The sequence below is a fragment of the Capsicum annuum genome, chromosome 7 (assembly GCF_002878395.1).
Source record: "Capsicum annuum cultivar UCD-10X-F1 chromosome 7, UCD10Xv1.1, whole genome shotgun sequence".
NCBI classification, from domain to species: domain Eukaryota; kingdom Viridiplantae; phylum Streptophyta; class Magnoliopsida; order Solanales; family Solanaceae; genus Capsicum; species Capsicum annuum.
Window position 1 is genome coordinate 25,483,785 of NC_061117.1, and position 22,947 is coordinate 25,506,731.

Consider the following 22,947-nt stretch of genomic DNA (forward strand, 5'->3'; position numbering starts at 1 on the left):
AATTTTCCCTTTTGAGAGATTAATCTCGTGTGTTGGTTGAATTAAAAGTGGAGAAATTGACTTAATTACCCCTCTAGATGTGGAATTAAAAGAGCAAAAATTATGCCTAGTGACGCACAAACTAACGCACCGCATTGATGGGGTCGACGCGATATGTCGCGATCACACCGACTCACTAGAAATTGCATGCCTGATATGGGTGACGATGTTGTTAACACGATGGATGATGCAGCGCATCAAGATCACATGGATCCACTATTTTGGACATCCAATTAGGTTTCTAACGAGATTCAAAAAATCCAAAACTCATCCGAGAACACCTATTGACATCCCTAATTATGAATTAATTTAAAAATCAATATTTTCAGGTCGTAAGGATTGAAAATAAAGTCATTGAAATATTGAGGCCAAAAATAAGAATAAGTGTCAATACTTAGCTGAAATTTTCTAAGTCTGGACCTCTATTTACATGCTATAAACAACTAAAATGACTAGGATTTTGTGGGGTCTTATAATATCTCCCCCTTGAAAACATCTGTCCTTGAATGAGACTGATTAAGCTGAGAATATTGATAGACTGAGTTTACATATTGAGCATGCACACCTGAACCATGACTACATGACTGAAACTACTGATAAATTGAGTTTTTACACTAAACATGCATAACTGAAGCATAATTACATGACTGAACTGATTCATGAATGCATGACTATCATGAAGATGATATGCAATGGTAATTAATACCAAGTTTGTAAATAAAATCTGAGCATGGGACGTAGTAAATCTAAGGAAGACTGTTATCTTGAGTTGAGCTTGAGTTTGTGGAGAAGAGGTGAGGATACTTAGTTTGCATACTTGCTTTTGCTTCCCAAGTAGCTCTCTCAGCGGACTAATTTCCCCAAAGAACTTTAACCAAAGAAACTTTTTTATTGCTTAGTGTGCGAATCTGATGATCACGAATTTCGACTGGGAATTCCTCATAAAAGAGACTATTCTGAACATCTACACTCTCTATAGGGACTACAACTGCTGGGTCACCTATGCACTTCTTTACCAAGGAGACGTGAAACACTGGGTGTACTGAAGCTAAGTCTGAAGCTAACTCAAGCTAGTAAGCTACCTTTCCTAAATAGCTGAGAATTCTGTAAGGACCGACATATCAGGGACTGAGTTTCCCCTTCTTGCAAATCTCTTCACTCCCTTTATGGAAGAGATTTTCAAGTACACACAATCACCAATCTCAATCTAGAGATGTTTCCTCCTCACATCAATATATGATTTATGTCAGCTTTGAGCTGTCTTATGCCTCTCCTTAATTAACTGAACCTTCTCTAAGGCATCAAACACTATGTCAGGCCCAACTACTGCGGCCTCACCCACTTCAAACCAACCAATGGGAGATATACATCTCCTCACATAAAGAGCCTCAAACAGAGTCATCTGAATACTAGAATGGTAGTTGTTATTATACGCAAACTCAATTAAAGAAAAGTGGTCATCCCAACTACCTATAAAGTCAACGACACATGCTCTTAACATATCTTCTAAAGTTTGAATGGTTCTTTCTGCTTGACTATCTATCTGAGGGTGGAAGGTTGTACTAAGGTGAACTTGGGTACCAAGACCCTTTTGGAAGGCTTTCTAAAATGAGAGGTGAACTACGTACCTCTATTCGAAATGATGGATAATGAAAATCCATGCAATCTGACCAACTCTCTAACATAGAGATTGGCATAATCCTCAGTTGAATATGAGGTATGGACTGATTTGGTCATCCTGTCTATAATAACCCAAATTAAATCATGCTGATAATGAGTACGAGGCAAACCCGTAACGAAGTCCATATTCACTTTCTCCTATTTCCATGTGGGAATATTGAACTCCTGCATAGACTCACTAGGCTTTTGATGCTCAATCTTAACCTTCTGACACGTAGAGCACTTAGCCACAAACTTTACAATGTCTCTCTTCATCCCACTCCACCAATAGACTTCTCACAAATCGTGGTACATCTTAGTGGCCCCTAGATTAATTGAGTAATGTGCATCATGAACTTCTGTAAGAATCCACTTCCTCACGCCATCTACACAAGGCGCACACAACCTTCCCTGATAACACAACACAACATACCATCTCTCCCTTGGGAGAAAACCTATACTTTTTAATCTTTGACTGGCTCTTTCAGCTTAACTAAACTAAGATCTTCGTCCTGCTTTTCTTTTACTTCAAAAACGAAGGAAGATTCTAAACTATTTTGCACCCATACACTACCCTCAGCTGAATCAACCAAATGAACACCCAGCATAGCAAGCTGATGGACTTCCTGAACTAACTTATTCTTACTATCCACAACATGAGAACCACTACCCATGGACAATGTGTTAAGAGCATCATCCACTACATTGTTCTTGCCCAAATAATACAGAACACTCATGTCCTATTCTTTCAAAAACTCTAACCAGCTTCTCTGACACAGGTTAAAGTCTTTCTGAGAAAATACATACTACAAACTTTTGTGGTCTGTGAACACATCAACATGAACTCCATACAAATGGTGCTTCTAAATCTTTAAGGCGAACACAACAGTTGCTAACTCTAGATCATGGGTGGGGTAATTCTTTTCATAGGGCTTAATATGTCTAGAGGCATAGGCTATGACCTTACCTGTCTATATCAAAACACACACCAAACCAACTCTAGAAGTATCACAATATATAACAAACCTGTTTGAACCATCTGGTAGAGTTAAAACTAGAGATGTAGTGAGTCGAGTCTTTAACTCCTGAAAACTCTTCTCACAAGAATCTGACCACTGGAACTTTACTTTCTTCTAAGTTAATCTGGACATAGGGGATGGAATAGATGAAAAATATTTAACAAACCATCATTAATAGCCGGCCAAACCTAAGAAACTCCTGATATCTGACGGAGAGATGGGTATAGGCCAGCTTTTCACTGCTTTGGTCTTTGGAGGATTAACTCTAATTCCATCACCAGAAATTATATGGCCAAGGAAAGCTACTGACCTTATCCAAAATTCACATTTATTGAATTCGGCGAACAATTGGTGAGCTCTGAGGGTCTGTAATACTGTTATGAGATGGTCTGCATGATCATGTTCACAGCCGAAGTAGACAAGAATGTCATCTATGAAGCCTATGACGATCATGTCCAGGTACTGCTTGAACACACAGCTCATTAAGTCCATTAAAGCTGCTGGGGCATTGGTAATACCAAATGACATGACTAGAAATTTGAAGTGACCATACCGAGTTTTGAAAGTTATTTTTGGAATGTCATATTCTCTGACTCTGAGATGTTGATAGCCTGATCTGAGGTGTATCTTAGAAAAGTAACTAGCACCCTGAAGTTGGTCAAATAAGTCATCGATTCTAGAAAGTAGATACTAGTTCTTAAATATGACTTTGTTCAAATGACGGTAGTCAATACATATTTTGAGAGAACCATCTTTCTTATGTATGAACAAAACTGGTGTGCCCTACGGGGAAACACTAAGTCTGATAAATCCCTTATCTAAAAGGTTTTTCAACTGCTCTTTTAATTCTTTTAGTTCTGCTGAAGCCATTCTGTATGGAGGGATAGATATGGCTGAGTATCTGGAAGAAGATCTATTTGGAAGTCAATCTCCCTTTCGGGAGGAACTCTGGGAAGACCTTCAGGAAATACATCTGGAAATTCACATACTAGTAAAACTGACTCAAGATTAGAGGTCTCAAAACTAGAGTCCTTAAGTCAAACAAGATGATAGATACACCCTTTCGATATCATTTTTCTCGCCCTAAGGTAGAAAACAAGTTGACCTTTATGTGCTGAAGTACTACCCCTCCATTCTAGGATAGGTTCATTTGGGAACTGAAAAATAGACAACTCTATTTCTACACTCAACTGAAGCATAGCATAAATGAAGTCAATCCATGTCGAGAATGACGTCAAAATCTATCATATCTAACTTTACTAAGTCTGATGGAGTAACTTTCTGAGATACAATAATCGGACAGTTCCTATATAACCGCCGGGATATGATAGACTTACCTACTAAGGTAGAGACTAAGAAGGGCTCTGCTAGGATTACGGGACTTACTCTAAAGTCAAAAGCTATATAGGGAGTTACAAAGGACAAGAAAGCTCCTGGATCTAGCAAAGTATAAACATGTAAATGATAAACTTGTAACGTACCAACAACCACATTAGGAGAACTTTCCTGATCCTGTCAGGACTGAAGTTCATAGAGTCTATTTGGGCATTGCCTACTGGTGGCACTGGAAGCGGTATCCTGCTGATTCAGGTGACCAGATTGGGATGAGGGACGACTGTACTGACTCTATGAACATCACTGAGGACAATCTTTAATATTATGACCTGTCTTGCCGCACCCAAAACACACATCACTGCCAACTCTACAGTCACCCTGATAGTTTTTGCCACATTTCTGGCAAAGAGGATTTGTTTGAGCTTTGCTAACACTACCCTGAGATTTAGAGCCTGGTTCCCTATCTTTATTAACATTTCTGAATTTAGGCATTGGCTGAGAGAGAAGCTAGATCTAAAGATTTCAAGAAAAACTGAGGATGATTACCACCCTCTGTCTTAGGTAGAGTAAATTTAAAGCTACCTATTCTTGCTCTCTCTCTCTCTTTCTCCTTAGTCTTTTGCTCCACTATTTGTTGAGCATAGACCATTAATCTGGCCAAGTCTATCTCCTTAATTGGTATTGCAGTCCTACACTCCTTGACTACATTATCGGACACACCCGACATGAACTTACTCATCTTAGATCTGTTAACAGCTACCTCATGGCGAGCATATCTGGCTAATTGAGTAAACTTGAGAGAATACTCCTTCACTGTCATGCTGTTCTACTTTAAGTTAATGAATTCTAACACCCTAGATTCCCTCAACTCCTATCTAGAAAGGCAATAGAAAACTATTTCCATTCTATAGGCACTGCATCTACGGCCCTATCTACCTTCCACTATTTAAACCATGTATGAGTCACATCATGCAACTGATATGCAGCAAACTCAGCACTCTCACTAGCGGTTATCCCCATAATAATGATACATATACAGAAATATAACTAAAATTCCATAAGGTTCTCAAAATACTGAAATAAATACTAAATACTGATAGTAATACTGAAGAGAAACTAAACATTTGTCTTAAATAGTCTAGTCTGAAAGCCTTTAACTATCTGAATAAAAAGAAAATGGAAAAAGTCCCCAACTAACTTCGACTAATGAAATACTGAATCTGCTGGAATACTGGAATAGATAATATCCTTGATGGATGAGGACTCACTACTGAATCTGTTGCTGCTAACTTAATTTAACTAAGCACGGTCAGGAATCTGAGCGTCCAAACCTATAATATGAGACATTATAGTGCAAGAAAAGAATATGCGATTAGCACGTGGAATATACTGGTATGCTAAGTAAGGTAGGATAATATACATGGGTTTGTATGCATGAACAAATAACTGACTGAATGATATGTATATAACTGGATGAAAGTACATGGATAACTGAAACTGCTATAAATACTGATTATGCAAAACTGAGCATAATATACTGGAACTAAGATATTGGATCTAAATACTGAGTTCTAATAACTAAATGACTTATAACTGAGGTTTCTAATCTCTGTATAGTTGATAACTGGGTGACTATTTTTGGCAGTCCTGATTCTGTAGAACTAAACTGAGTTCCATACTGAGTCTGAAACTGAAATTATAATTGTGGGAGTGTTTATCTAACCGACATACCCCGATTATAAGTTGAGTTGGGGTCCAACCTGTGACTCTATTTAGAAGGGTGTTAGCACCATGCCACGGGTACTAACAATTACTATATGGATCAACTAAAGAATCACCCTCATCTGACAGGTGATATATGTGTTACTCTCAACTGGCAAGTGAACACTTTATCAACCCTCAACAGGCAGTTTGATATATTTAACATATGATATCTACGTAGTTTTGGAACTAATGGATTGCTACTAAAGATCACACCCTCAACTGGCAGGTGAGCCCCTATCTAGGTTCGCATAGTGTTGAATCCTACTCCCAATTGAATAGACACTAAACTGGTCACTAAATTATGTTAGGCTTGACTGAACTGTTACTGATCGTGTTGACTGACTGAACTGGACTTAGTTCACTGCGTTCTATAACTGACTGAGTACTACAACTTGTGACATTACTAGGACTATTCTGTATCTACTGAAATTATAGGTAAACAGCTAGATTTTTGGGTATTGAATACCCCCACAACTCGATAGCATCAATAGTAAAACATGGCAAAATCTTAAAACATTACATTAATTACTCATTCACCATTCATTTATTTAGACATTTAGTCAAACACATGAGAGGCATGAACTTATACATGAATGGGACCACATGATAACATGTCATGAATTCACTCTTCAATTCACATAGGCATTCTATCAAACACTTGGGGAGCATAATTAGTGCACATAGTAATCATCAAGATATAAACATCATGGCTACAATATTCAACTTGCAAATTCAAGGGTTCAACATGAAAAACACATAATTCTACATTTATGCTAATCAATTCACTTGAAACTTGTAATAAATCTTGATTTGAAAACCAAACATCAATACATACATGAACACAATCCAATTCGAACATGTAAATTATGAGATCAATCTTGTAGTTTAAAAGGGGTTCTTGAACTCCAAGGGTGGAAGGAAACCCAAGGATGAACACCTAACATACCTTGATTGTTGATTTATTGAGAATTGTGGTGAATTCTTGGGACTTGAATCATGAGCTTGATGAACTAGGGTATTTCTTTTGAGGGAATTTTGTGAATAATGAAAGTAATTAGCCCTTTTGAAAGATTAATTTCGTGTTTTGGCTGAATTAAAAATGGGAAAATTGACTTAATTACCCCTCTAGACGCGGAATTAAAAGAGCAAAAATTGTGCCCAGTGATGTTCAGACTGATACGCTGCGTCGATGGGGTCAATGTGATAGCCGATGCGATACGTAGAGATAGCGTTGGCTCACTGAAAATTGCATGCCTAACAAGGGTGGCGATGCTGTCAATACGATGGACGACGCGGCACATCTAGATCGCGTCAATCCACTATTTTGGACATCAATTAGGTTTCTAACGACGTCCAAAAATTTTGAAACTAATTCAAGAATACCTATTGATATCCCTAATCATGAATCAATTTAAAAATTGACATTTTATGATCGTAAGGATTGAAAATAAAGTTATTGAAATATCAAGGCCAAAAATGAGACTAAGTGTCAATACTTGGCTGAAATTTTTTAAGTCTGAACCTCTTTTGGCATGCTATAAAGGACTGAAATGACTAGAATTTTGTATGGTCTTACATTATTACACAGTATAGATGAGAGCATTCATAAAACATTACATATAAGACAATAAAACACATTGGCAAAATTTAGAATTTCAAATGTTTTCTTTCAAATCATGACTCGACACCTTGTTATTCTTCTGAGCTAATTGGTACACCCTACAATCTGTAATTTCATGGGCTATATGAAATCCGCCCTTGACTCGGTGGCCAAGCCTCCAATCCAAGTGTGCCGCAAGGATTGGAGTTTTAATAAGTTGGTACACCCCTTACAAGTATACCGTGGCATCACCCTTACATAACGTCCACATTATCCTCCTTTCGGGATAATACTCGTATTGGCAACTACGATTTCCAACTATGAGCCCTTACACTCAAACGCCTTCTTCGGGTAACCAATTAGCTCTCTTAAGCCCAAATTTTAGTTCATTGAAATTATGCCTCATACTTTAAAAATAATCTATACTTATTCAGTTAAGGGCATATCATCACTGGGTATCATCATACCCTGACTTGCAAGTCAATATCATATCAAATTCACAGCCCATCTTATTCAAAACATGCAAATGACCATCCAAATATTTATAACATCACAATATAGTCCTAATTTTGAAATTGCATGAAATCTTATTTAATTACTCTTTTTTCACAAGATTCAAAACATGTGGCGGTCATGATAATTGTTCAATCACATGCAACTTTTCTTTTTAATGCAAAGAGTTTAGTTATAGCAAGAAAACTCTCTCTCATCATATCATAAAATCATGTCAAACACCATGATGTTAAGAAACTTACTTTCAAACCTTAGTTCATGCATTCAAAATCACTCACAATACAAATAGCTACTAAAATTGGTAACGAGAGAGAATTTAATATTTATGCTCTCAATTAAACTTTCAAAACTATATGCGTATATACATGAAGGGTTAAAATTTGATTACCACAAAAAGGGTTCGACACAATGCATATATTTTCATCTAAATGAATTAATAACATGCTTTACGAAATAATATTCTAAAATCTTAATTTACAACATGATTATAAATCATTATATATGAGAAAAATGACAAAATCCATGCCCATGGGGTTTGAGGATAGTCCCACATACCTTATGTTGTTTAGTTTGAAGATTGGAACCCAAATCTTGATCCTTTTCTGGAAATCTTGAACTTAGAGGAAAGCCCTAATTTTCTCTTGTTCTTGAGAGTGGAGAGGATTTGAGATGTTAAAACTAATATATGATGGATTATAACTCTTATGGTATGATTTATATTCATGGGGAAGGAGTTTGGAATGGAAAAGTACTAAAATATCCCTTAAAAATGATACTTTAGCGTTGGTTGGCCCTTACCGACGGCCTGAGTGATGGACCGTCACTTTCGTGACTAGACGTCACTCAAACCGTCACAAAAAAAATATTTTTTGACCTTACTGCTTAAAGTTGACGGCCTGGCTTGACGGGCCATCATTGGCTTGATGGTCCGTCAGTCTGGCCGTCGCACTTCGATAGACTAACACCTCTCTAGAAAATGGGAATAACTTTCTACCCCTATATCGGATTAAGCCAAAACCAGTGGAGTTAGAAAGAAGACTCGAAGACCTTTAATTTTATAGATAGTAGGACCTCTAACTCGTTATATACAAGGAGTTATAGTCGATGTAAATTTATCCAAGTTGAGACATTCACTAAAACTTAATCGATAAAAAAGTTTTTAACTCATCTTTGAGTTAGGGGATTTTTGTGACCTCAATTGATATTCAAAGGTATTCCCAAACTATGGGATTTATCATCACATATATTAACAAGGAATCATTGGGTTCGGGCCTATAAGCATAGAAAAGATGGTTCAAACTTTAGCCCAAAAAGTGCAGGGTGTTATAGTTATAAATCATGGGAGGGGTAGATTTTAAGGTGAGAAAAAGACCAAAATACCCCTTCGAAGCTAAATAAGAGTAGCTGAAATTTTTAGTTGATGAATTAAGTTGATAACTTATCAACTAGTTGATGGCTTATCAACACAAGTCGTCACTTTTGTAGCTGGTATGGCTATGAGTGATGACTTGGTTGATAAGTCATCACTTAGTTGATGACTTATCACATCAAGTCATCACTTTGTATCTAAAGTAGATAACATTCTGGTTAAGGTTGATGACTTGGCTGATAAGTTGTCACTTAGTTAATGGCTTATCACCGCAATTCATCACCTTGATGACAGATGAATATGCTGAGGTAAAATGAGCATAACTTTTCACTCCAATATCGGATTAAGGTCAAAACAAATGCGTAGGAAATAAGATTCAAAGATCTTTCTTTTGGTATATAGTAGGACACCTGGATCGATATATAATGGGAGATACACTCGTTTAAAGTTGACCCTTGCTGGACCATTTGTCAAAACTCTATCAATAGAAGGGCTCTCAACTCCTCTTTTAAGTTAGGAGGGTATTATGACCTCGATAAATATACAAATTTATTCCCACATAATATATTTGATAATTACACATGTATACATAGAATAATTGGTTTCAAGTCTGTACGCATAGGAACAACGATTTAAATTCTAGCCCAAAAATGTGGGGTGTTATAGCTAGACATAGTGTGAACCTTTTCTTAGGAAGTTGAACTTGTACCAACACTAATATGCTCTAATCAACTTTGTTATACTGAGGCAACATTCCTAGATAAACCTTTTTAATGCAAATGCCTTGAGCTCCACTATATGTTTGTAGTTTGTCATGAGTAGTGCCTGACCCTTCAAACCATTTTTTTGCATCAAGAATCTTCCTAACAAGCCAGCTTGCTTGCTTTGTGGTTTGTAGAGTGTCAATGCTCTTAGTCTTTATATAGTAAGCATGAATCTAGCACACCCATAACCTATCTTATTTTTTCTCCACAACCTATAAAAGTTAACAAATTGTTGCCCTATTCTATCTAATGAGATCTATCACACTTAAACTTCTTGTTGTTTTGGGTATACAAACTATTTCCCTATCAATCAAGGCCTTTTTTGAACATTCATTACTGCTAGTCCACAGAAAAGTCCTACACACAGTAGTCACTAATGCCAAGACTTTCTTAGGAAGAAGGAATATTTGATCCCAATAAGTTTGCATGTAAAACAACACACCTTCACCAACTGGAATCTATAACTGTATGATAATAATTTGGAAGACCAGTATTTAACTCTTGCTATCATCCTCTTCGCAATTGGCATACACTGTTGAATTAATAGCTTTCTAGTTGAGAGGGCACTTTTAGGTACTTGAATGGCAGTGTACCCAAAGACAGTCCTAAGTCAGTCAGGATTTTATCTCTAAAACCAGCTTCTACTCATGCAATATATAGTGAGATCTGTTCCATATTTGCATGAAGGCCTGATACTCTATAAAACTATTGGAATGTATTAAATAGAAAATTGATTGAAATTTTATCAGCCCTGCAACTCATTAACTAGTCATCAGCAAAACATATATGGATCATAGCTAGTTTTTCACACCTGAGGTGATAGTTGAATTATGGATTATGTTTCAGTTGTTGCAGGTTTCCATTATTAGGACAAATAAGTAAGGTGACATAGGATCCCCTTACCTAAGTCCTTTCTTTACTTAGAACTGTGGGGTCAAGCCACCATTGATAAGGATACTGTACTGGACTGTAGTGACACACTTCATTATCAAGTCTATCATCTTAGTAGCAGTCCAAATTCTAGCACTACCATTCTTATAAATGGCTATTCTATATATTCATAAGCTTTTTTAATGTCAACTTTTATTATACTCCTGGCAGAGACACTCTTTTGGGAATATCCTTTAACAAGTTCATGAGCAAGCACAACATTGTCACGAATACTTCTACCCTCTATAAAAGTTGATTGTGCGGGGCTCACTAGAGTGTCAATAACTATTTTAACCTAGTAATCAGTATCTTAGCAATCAACTTGTATAATGTAGTACAACATGCAATAGGCCTATACTCTTTGACATAAGTAGGGGTAGGGACTTTTGGGACCAGGTTAATAGTAGTACTGCTGATAGGTTTAATAGTTTACCATTCTCAAAAAATTGAACTACCCCCGTAGTTACCTCTTCTCCTATAATATGCCAATAAGTTTTGAAAAATTCAGCATTGAAGCCATCTATACCTGAACTCTTGTCAAGAGGAAGATCCTTTAAGGTTTGGTATGCATCCTTCTTGGTTATTGGGAGCCTGAGATGTTCTTGTTGAGATATTATGAGACAAGACCCATCTCTTTCTACACAAATGTTAATGCAAGGTAATGTTGTTGATGTATTACCAAACAAAATCTGACAAAATTTAAAAAATTCATGCTAAACTTGTTTAGGCTATGTTAGCTTAACCCCCTATTCTGTGTAGATAGAGGATATTTTGTTCCTTGCTTGCCTTGCCTTCATATGAGCCAAAAAAATTTGGAATTTCTATCACCATGATTTATCCAAGTTACCCCAGACTTCTGCTTTAACACTCATTCATAAAACTTCTTCCCAGTGCTCTAAGTCCTAAAGAATGATTTTCTCCTGTGATATAAGCTGTTGATTAAACAAGTATGTGGTCACCCCTTTTTGGAGATAATTAAAGTTGTGTTCTATACTTATTTAGTCTCAATTCTAGTGTAGAGAACTTTTTGTTCAACTGCCTTGACTTCTAAGCTAGGGAGTACAGTTTCCTTCAAATTTTATACATTATATGTCCTTGCACTGGCATTCTCCAAGTATCATCCACTAGTTCTCTGAAGTTCTTATGTTGTAGCACTACATTTAGCAATTGAAAAGGCCTTCTTAGATTTGAGTGATGGCTTTTTGTTGTCAGCACCACTGGTGAGTGGTCAGAGCATCCAGGTTCTATATACTCAGCGTCAATGTAACTGTACTGCTGAAACCAGACATTATTTCCTAACACCCAATCAATATGTGAATATATTCTAGCATCTCTTTCTCTGGTATTACACCAGTTCATATGCCTCCCCCGCTCAACACTGGACCCACCTTTATATCATCAATAAGCTTTTGGAAATCTTTTATTTCTTGGGGAGTAACTGGATCTCCATTCGGTCTATCATCATGTGATAACACTGCATTAAAGTTCCCTAGTAGTATCCAAGGACCATGACATTGTCCAGCCAGGGCTTTCAAATGGTTCCACAAGCTTATTATTTCTATAGCAGTATTAAACCCATAGACAAAGGTTATAGTACTCTGAAAGGTAGTGTCTCTATCTTCAACTCTACAATGAATTAGCTGAGTTGTTATAGCTAGGACTATGACCTTTATCTTTTGTACCTTCCATAGTAGTCATAATCTAGCATTTCTAGTAGTAGGATAATCTGAAAACACATACCCCTCCCCTCCAAATACTTTTTTGATTCTATCAGCATTATGAGCCATAATTTTAGTTTCTAAGCATCCCATTATATCCACCTTAATCTTTTGCTGGAAGGATTTCAATTACTTCTGCTTGAAGGGCTTATTAAGACCTCTAATGTTCCAAGCACAAATAATCATTGGGGGGACCTAAATCGGGTGCTTTATCCCTGTTTAGTGCTTCTGTTGTCTTCCCTAGTGATTCATGCAGTGCTGTTTGTGGTACTGATGTAGCTTGGCCCCCTTTAGAGCCTTGTGGTAGTGTATCAGAACTCTCACCATTAACAGTTTGATTTCTTTACACTTGGTCCTCTGCCTCAGAGTCTCGAGGTAGCCACATAGGTTTAAATCATCTTTTTTCTTAGAGCTTGCTGTCTATTCCACTCTTGCTCTAGTCCCGAATCTTTCTTGTTCTTTTTGCATTCACTAAGTGCATGATCCAACTTCTTGCAATCAGGACATACTATAGGGCGTCATTCGTAGTCCACTATCTGAGTTAATACACGACCCTCCTCTTCCAAATAGATCTCTATGGGCAAATCTTGTGTTACATCTACCTCTATAAAAAGCCTAGCAAAAAAGATGTGTTCTACCTCAGCTATTAATTGATCAGCACAAATTGGATTTCCAGTTGTGCTAACTATTCTGCTTAGATTCTATTCTGACTGGTAATTGATTGGGAGCCCTGGAAGTGTGACCCAAAGAAGGACAATGCCCGCAACATTTCAGGAGTAAACTTGAAGTTTTTCTCCTAAATCCTCAGAATCAAAGGTCTATTGTTATATGTATATGGTCCATTCTGGAGTATTTGGGATTTATCCTCTGTAACGACAAATAGGAATATAAAGTGCCCATTATCATGGAGATAAACCCTTGGAGCTTCAATGTAATTCCACACGCTTTAAACAAATTTGAGCATATCTTTGAAGCTTGGAATACCTCCCTTGACATGCCCAATCAGTGCATTTTCCCACTTATCGCATTCTGATCTCACATCCATAGCACTGATTTGGACTACCTTTCCACCCTCTTTTATCATGGGGGGATATAATCTTCAAGCCATTTTGGATTTGATGGTTACCTTCAGTCGGAGCTACCGTTAAAGAAGGTGGAGCATCCACAGGTGGAGTAGCAAAACTTAGTTTCCACACTGTATTGGAACTTTCAGGCTCATCTTCTGGTCCATTCCTCGGTGGATTCATATCCTCAATCACTGGCACCGCCGTCACTATTTTCTACTTTCCTGGTAACCAGCTTCCTAGGTGTGATCGTGAGTGAGTGATGTTCTGTAGTGGTTGTCGCTTGAGCTACCGGCAGTGTCGGCGGGCCTATCACCGTCTTCCGTCGTCTCGCCATCATTTCTAGGCGCAAGTTAGCACAATTTTTGTTTTTGCAAGAAACCACAAGTTTATACATTATGGTGCAATATTTCTGTAAGGCTAAATACATAAATATATATATATATATGTATGCTCATTAACTATTTCACTTTTTCTGTATATGTACTTCAATTAAGATAGGTATCTATTGAATCCTTAACTTTTTTACAGAACGTATCAATTGAGCACAATTGCTGATGTGGCGTGGCATATTAATACATTCTTCATTAGGAGAGTGAAAAGCCATAATTTATTGTTACTTCCTTCTTTTTTTTATCTTTTTTTTCATATCAGCAACAATATGATTTTCCATAACATTGAATGCGTTTTTTAATTTCCATTAAAATTACATTGTAATTTTTCCATTTCAAAATTAAAAAATTAAAAAATTACATTTAATTTCAAGATTTAAAAAATTATATTGAAAGCCTTTTTTAGTTTTATTTTTAATTTTCTTTTTCCAACACTGCAACAATATGATTTTTCGGCGGTTAATTGTGTTGAAATGGGTTTTTCGATGAAATTTCCACAGGAAAAATAATATACGAACGCTGCAACACCACCAACAGTGCAACATCAACACCACCGAAAAAATTCTTGATGCCATCGCTTAATTCTCAAATGAAGCAGATTTTTTTCTTAATTGTTGGGTGTTGTTTTGGTAGAAAATGGAGGAGTAAGAGTGAATTTTAATGGTGGAAGAATAGAAGAAGAAGAAGACAAAAAAAAATAAAGTTTTCTTTTCAAATCTTTGCTAAGAAGACATAGTTCACTAATCCAAGTGAATGTAGTGATGTGAGCGTTCAGAAATTGAAGGAATGACTCCTTTGCTTTACTGTGGGTAGAATCGTACATTCCTCATGAACTGGGAGCAGGTAAGTTTAAGCAGGTTCCGACGTGCTGATTTGGTGAGTGAACAGTCTTTTGGTTGTAGAGCTTTTGGTGGACAATTTTATGAGCCATCTTTCGATTGGATTCTTATTGTTTGGCTTTTCCTTTGATGATGTACACATGCTCTTCGGTGAAAGAGATCTTTGATGCTATATTACAAAACAAGAAAGTCTCTTATGCTTTGACTAAAAAAAAAATTATTATTATTACTTGTTGTATATGAGTGTGTGTTGAATTGGTACTTTTTTTCTTGTTGTTAGGTGTTGTTTTGGTGGAAAAATGAAGAATTGAAAGTGTGGTTTAATGGTGGAAGAGTAGGAGGAAGAACAAGGAGGTAAAGAAATAAAATTATTTTTCTTTATGGAGAAAGAAGTATTTGGAAGGGAAGAAGAATATACTTTTTTTTTTACTTGTTGTGCTAAAAAATGGAGAACCATTTTTTTTTTAACTTGTATGCTAAAAATGGAGAAAGTAGCATTTGAAAGGAAAGAGGGGGGGGGGGGGGGGGGGGGGTTTGGGTAGGTGCAGTTGGGGGGGGGGTGTATTAATAATTTTTTAAAAAAAATAAATTAGATTTAATTATATTAGAAAATTATTTTTTATTTTTGTAAGTGAAAATGCCACGTGTCATTGTCTGATTTGTCATTTTGCCACATCATTGGCGTGTGTAGTACACACATTTTACATTTTCTGTCACATCAGCAGATTGTACTCAATTGAAATCATTTGTGAAGGAGTAAAGCGTTCAATAGGTAGATGGCTTAATTGAGGTACCTATGCGGAAAAAGTGAAATAGTTCAGGAGCCTGTATATGTATTCTGTCTTTCTATAATAAAAAAAAAACTTTTATCATTCTCAAGGAAGCATAACCAACACATACACATAGTTGCAATGAGTTAAAAGCTTGGATGGTCACTCAATTTTGAGTAATTGGCTTCTTTGTTCAAAGTTGAGTGACTTTTAAAGGACAAAATAAATTTGAGTGACTATCGTGGTCAATTGCACAAAGTTGAGTGATTATCCAAGCTTTTAATTATAGCTGCAACCATATTTTAACTAAATAAATCATTTTTTTTTAAGTTTTCTCTAAAATATAATCCTAAGTCATGACTAATAAGGAACTCTAAAACACAGATTGTCATGGAACACATCTAAATAATAGTTTATTAAGATCATTCTTTTACATTAACCAACAATATGGAAGTAAATAAATTCTAATGGTAATCCAAATAAAATTTCAGGCAGGGAACAGTACTAAAATGGCCGAAAATAAATCTTCCTTCTTCTTTCATGTTTCCGTTAGGCTTCAACATGGGTAAAAATACATTATTAAGTACTTTAACAAAATTATAATTCTATCAACAGGTGAAATAATTATAAATTGTTTCTTAATAAAATGTTTAGAGATTAAAGAAATATTACTACCTAGATAAGGAAAAATAATACACTAAAGATGATAGGGTTACCATATTTATGTTTGTCTTATGTTAACAAATCAACGAATCAAGTTGCTCATTGTCTAACTGAAGCATCTGCTTCTATTTCAGGTTCAATTAGTGGATACTAACTCTCCATCTCTTAATTCAATCCAACATAGATTCAAACATATATACTACTGCTGTATTTTTTAATATAACTGGGCTCTGATACCATTTGTAGGGGGTGCGGATCTATACGGATAACTAACTTATGAAATAGATCTATTATATGTATAATGAATCTATTTTTCTTTGTGAGTGGATATTTCTTAAATTTTGTTTCAATATCTTTTAATGATTTATTCTTTTCGTAAGATGTATTCATTAATTTATATGGTTTATTATTTTATCCTGTAGTAATTGCAGAGTTACAGATTTCTGTATAATAATTTATCTTAATTGTACTGTAATATCTATCTAATTCTAGATTTTCAATATTATTTATTATCTTGTGTTGTTCTTCTCGTAGCGAGTTTTTTAAATTATATAAACTATCACATGTACTTTTTTCTAAATTTTCTAAGGTTTTTTCTATCCATATTAATTTTTCTTTTAGATTCTCCATTATTTTTCTAATTCGGTTTCTATAATTAATTTCTTTATTTAGATTATCTTGATTTTCTCTAGTTTTTCTAATATATTCTAACATCTCTTAATCTGAATAATATCCTTTTGGATAATTATCTAGGTATAACTGTGCTATCCAATTTATGATTTCAATTTCATAGTCTAATACTTTTTCTAATATTATTTTCTTAATATCTATAATTTCTATATCTCTAAGTATATATAAGATTAAGACTTTAAGATTATCTATCATTTAAAATTGACTAAATATTTTATTATAATATTTTGTAGTTGTTTGTTTTAGCCTTAGTAGTTCTTGCATATTTTTATTAAGAAATTCTATATATTTTATATCTTTAGTTTCCACGTATTTGTCTAAATTTAGTTTCATCTGTTTTTCTATTAACTGTATGTTTCTCATATCTTTTTCCAAAAATTCTATGTAATTTATCATGGTAAGTATTTGTAAGAGTAGTTAGGTAGGTATGATATGTAATTTACTCTAGTCATATAATATTTACCAAATGCTTTTTCTAATATGATTTTTTTCTTATATCTACTACTTTTATATCCTTAAGTGCATACAAAATAAGTATTTTAAATTTATCAACAATCACATCAGATAAATAATTATTCATTTTCATAAATTTGCTATTTTCAAAATATTCCCTTCAACCATGTACATAACAAAATATGGTCATCTTAGATTACTATATACTAGATTATTCTTAAATAACATGTTCTTCTGTCACTATTAGCATGGTAATTTGGATACTTTTCCCTTAAATAACGCCTCTACTCTGGTTACTCCTCACCACGGCTTCTTGCCTCATTGGTTTCACCTTTAGGATGACATAGTTCTTAGGGATTTTTCTCCGTTTCCACCTTGCTAATAAACTTTTTAACATATTATTCTTCGAATAATTCTACTATAAAGTAACTAATATGAATTTATTTTATCATACCATGATTGTTGAGAATTATGAATTTAGCTATTCATAATCATAAATAAATATACCTGTTCGGGTAGTTTTGATATTTCTGAGGTTTGTTCCTCCATAGCTTTTTCCATTGAAATATATCTGTTTTTTTAATTAACTAAGCAAAATATTTGTTGTGGACAGGAGAGAGTATTTGTGCTTCAACACATGAAGGCTTGCTTTGCAATGCCTTCGGTTCCTCTTATTTATAGAATGAATTTTTACAAAAGTCTTTACATTACTTGCACGTTTTCTAAAATCCTAAAAAAAAGTCTCCTTATGAGACAAGAATTAGTGCCATAGCCTAAAAAGTCTAAAAGGCTAAAAAGGCTACAAGAATTAGTGTTATAGCCTAAAAAGTCTAAAAGGCTAAAAAAGGCTAAAAAATTTATACAACAATTTTACGTAAAATGTATTTAATATCTTGTCTTCTATTATTATTCCGTTGATATCTTCTTGTTGTCGTATCTGCTACTTTTTCATATCTCCATTATTGCTTCTTATCTTATCTTTCAGCTGGCATGCTTATCTTCTTGATTCTTTTATTCTAGGTGGACTTCTGGAATAATATTATCTTCTCCGTTACATCTTGAACATTGATGGTCTGGATATTTATGTCCAATTATCTTACAATATCTTGTCAATAATCCGTCTGAAATAAATCCTCTCTTAATTGCTCTTGCAATAGATTGTTTTTCTGGGTTAAGTAATGCCATTATCCATTGCCTAACATCTTCCATATCTGCTTGTCGTAGTTCTTTTGAATTTGAATAAATCATCTGATGGTATCTTGAATAATAGCTCCATATTGAATTTTCATGGTATAATTATTTGTTAATTCTTGAATAATTATAGCTAGTCCAATGAGTCGTTTATTTGCGTAGAAATCAGGTATCTCAATTCTGGGTATCTCTGGCTGTTGCATAATATCTTCCGGTATAATCACATCTCTGATTAATCCTATTTCTACAACTTGTATAACTGGTTTTATTTCATCGTATAATATCTCTGCTGGTGCGGTATAACACTTTATATAAAATAGATTTCCTTTGGTTATCCTTTTATAGGTGGTGAATATTTTATGTAATTCTTCCATAGCTGTTAGTTCTTCTTCGTCTTGGGTGTATATGGTATTTAATAATCCATAGTCAAAATAAGTTTTTATTAAGCTTGGGTTGGTTTTGGGTAGTGCAATTAGCTTGTTGTAACCTTGTAATTTTTGGGTTATATAATTTGTGTTTGGTTCTTTGATATTTGTAGCTCTAGGGTTAAGGTTTAGGAAAGTTTGTACTCTATAGATATTTTCTATGTATTTTTGGACTGTATAGTTGTAAACTTTTTTATCTTGGTTCAAACTATCTCGGTATGTGGTAATTTATAGGGGTATGAACAAGGGGTCTTTTTGTGTTTTTGGTATAAATGGTTTCTCAAATATCTTATACATATTCATGTTTTGATATCTTTGTCTACTAACTCCTCTTTTTGTACCTACAGAAGTAGATTGATAAACGTTATGGGTTTTATGAAGTGTCCCATCGTCTCCTTCTAGCTCTGGAACTTTAATGTCTTCCGATTGACATAGCTCTGCACACTGCTGAGTTAGCTGATTTGTAGCTATAGACTTCAGTTTATCTTCATTAGTCTTTGGCTTTTCTATCTTATTACCCATACTGTCCACTTTCATTGAAAGCGTAGTTAGGGTGTTGAGTATTTTTTCTAGAGTATCTTCTTCTATTATATCGGTCTGTGTAGCTTCTTGATATGTAATCTGCAATAACGTTTTTGTTAGTACTAATTACTTCAATTATAAATGTGAAATTTAATATATTCAAGATTAGTCTCCAAATCTCTTTTGTTGTAACTGAATTTTGTATTTTCTTTGTTAACCACCAGCGTACCTGTGTATTATCTGTTTGTACAATAAATTTGTTATATACAATATATGGCTCAAATGCTAACAAACATTTATATAATGAACATAATTCTTTCCTATTTATTTCCCATTTTATTTCTGTTTCATTGAACGTTCCTGAATAGTATCTACAATGGCGTTCTAATTTTTCTGCTTCATATCGGTATTTAAGTACTCCTCCATAACTACATTCACTAGTATTTGCTTCTACTATACATAAAAATTTTCTATTTTCATCTGAAAATTGTAGTTTTGGTAATTTTTTACAAAATAATTTTATTTTCTGAACTTGTTTTTTATCTTCTTCATTATAGCTATATTCTACATCCTTTTTTAATTTTTTCTGTAGTGGTTTTAAAGTTTCTGCTAATTTTGGAATATATTCTCTTACTTGGTTTACTAATTCTAAAAATGATTGTAATTTCTTTTTTGTATCTAATTCTTTTTTCGAATTTATTATTTTTTGTGCTATATGTTGTTGCATTTTTACTCCACTCTTATCTATTTGTATTCCTAAAAATTCTATCTGATTTTTCATAATTTCAGCTTTCTTTTCACTTAGACTTATTCCCGATTTTTCTATTATATCGGTAAATTGTCCTAATAATTTTAAATGTTCCTCATTAGTTTTTGTATATAATAATATATCATCTATGTATACTATACAATTAGATAATTGTTTAAAATAACTATCCATAAAATGCTGATATCTATCTGGTGCATTTTTATATCCAAATAGTAGTACGTTCCATTCATCAAATCCTTGTGGTACCGTAAATACGGTTAATTCTTTAGATTCTTCTTCTAACTTTAAATGGTAAAATTCTGATTTACAATCGAATTTGCTAAAATAATTATATCCCTGTATTTGTCTTATTTTTAATATCTTATTTGGTATTGGATAATTATATGTCATAGTTTTTGCATTTAAATTTCTCTAGTCAATAACCATTCTACTTTTTCCTCTTTTTTGTTCACTATGTCTATTTACTATAAATGCTGGACTATTATGTTTAATATTACTTTTTTGTATATATTGTTTTTCTAATAATTCATCTATATGCATTTTAAATTCTTTTAAATCGTCAAAATTATATGTTAATGGTTTCTGGGTTATTATGCTATTTTTATCTATTAATTCAATTTTTATAGTAATTTTATGTTTTTTCCATCCTTTTAATGGATCTTCACTATATAATTGTTCTAATTTTTTCTTAATTATTTCTATCTTATTTATTGAAAATATGGTTATTTCTGTTTTATTTATCGAAAATACTACTAGTTCTATTGTATCTTCAGTCTTTTTTATATTTTCTAACTTTTGTGTAATTTTTTCACTTCCTTTTATCCAATCAGTTTTCTTTATTATTTTATTATTAACTCCTTTTGCTCTTACTTTCTGTTTACATGGTGTTGTAAACCACCAGTCTGTTCTAGTTATTATATGTGGGTATAATTTATCTAAAAACTGCATTCCTAAAAGTATATCTTTTGATGTTAGTTCATAATTATAAATTTCTTCTATTGTTAATTACTTATCCCATACTTGTATTTTTACATTCCTAGCTTTATAAGTAATTAAGCTTCCTTCATTATTAAATCCTTTAACTATTATTGGTGTTTTTAATTTATCTCATTTACTTTCTGGTAAGCAATTATATCTACGTAAATTAGTTTCTGCTCCTGTATCTATCATAGGCATATAATATCTACTGTAATATCATTCTACTACTATCTTCATTAATACATATATTTTCATTTTATGTTAAGGCTCTTCTTAAGAATAATTTCTCTCTGTTATATGTTAAGGTTAATTGTGTATGTTCTATATTATATGGTTTTACTTGTTCTAGCCATTTTATTCCTAATATTAAATCTGCTTTTTGCATTTCTTCCTTTACTTCAAATTCTATTTTTATTTTTCTAATTCCTATTATTATTTCTTTTTCTACTATATTTTTACTATTTATTAAACTTCTTGGTAGATCTAGGCACATATCATTATCAGTTTTTATTTCTTCATTTTTTACTAGATATTTTTCTATATAATTTTCTTCTTGTCCTATATTTAAGAGTATTAAATATTCTTTTTCATTTATTTTTCCTTTTATGTAATATTGGTTTAAATTACTAGTTGAATTTATTTCATAACTTGTTCTTTTTGATGAGCTTGATGATTCTGGTTTTTCATCAGCTATTCTTTTCGTTGTACTTATTCTATCATTTACTATTTCTAAATTTTCTTCTATATCTATGTCTCTATAGCTATAATCATTATAATCTATTGTTTTTACAATTTGTTCGAATGAACTTTCTATTCGTATTTTGTTAATCTTATTTTTTCCTGTTATTTTATGTTTTGTTGTTAATACATATAAGTTTTTGCATCTTGCTGTAAATATTTTACTTCCTGGGGTTAATTCTATTTCTGATATTTTCCAATATAATACTAATGATTTATCTATATTTTTATCTGTTACCGCTACTGAATAATTTGCACTTATTATAAATTTAAATTTTTGGTATATTAGATTTTCTTTTACGACAGTTATTATGCTTTTTTCTATAGGTTTTATAATTCTATCATCTGCTAAATATAATTCTATTGGTGTATCTATTCCTTCTCTAAAACATGCTTTTATTAATATCTCTGTACCTCCAAGGTGTACATATTTTATTGGGTCTCTACTTTTTATATCATTTATCTCTTTATTAATTATTCTTTTTGTTACTAGTGGTATACTAGCTTTACCTTTTGCATATCTACAGTCTATTACATGTTCCTTTTGGCATACTACATAATATTCTTCTTTTTTCCTAGTAAAAATATTTTTCATTGTTGGTATTTTAAATATTTTTTCTACACTTAAGTCTAATTCTTTTCCTTTTATTTCATCAAATATGTTACTGTCAAATATTATTTTTTGTTCTGTTCCTTCATTATTTAAATATTCTTCCTTTGTTATTATTTTTATATCTTCTTCA

At 33.4% G+C, this 22,947-nt stretch overlaps 1 long non-coding RNA gene across 1 annotated transcript; it reads left to right on the top strand.

Annotated features, from left to right (window-relative positions):
* Positions 1-10,602: 10,602 nt before the first annotated feature.
* On the top strand, positions 10,603-15,231 carry LOC124885549. The gene is made up of 2 exons (XR_007042660.1): positions 10,603-11,650; positions 14,667-15,231. It is a non-coding gene; the product is annotated as an uncharacterized LOC124885549 (long non-coding RNA).
* Positions 15,232-22,947: the final 7,716 nt, after the last annotated feature.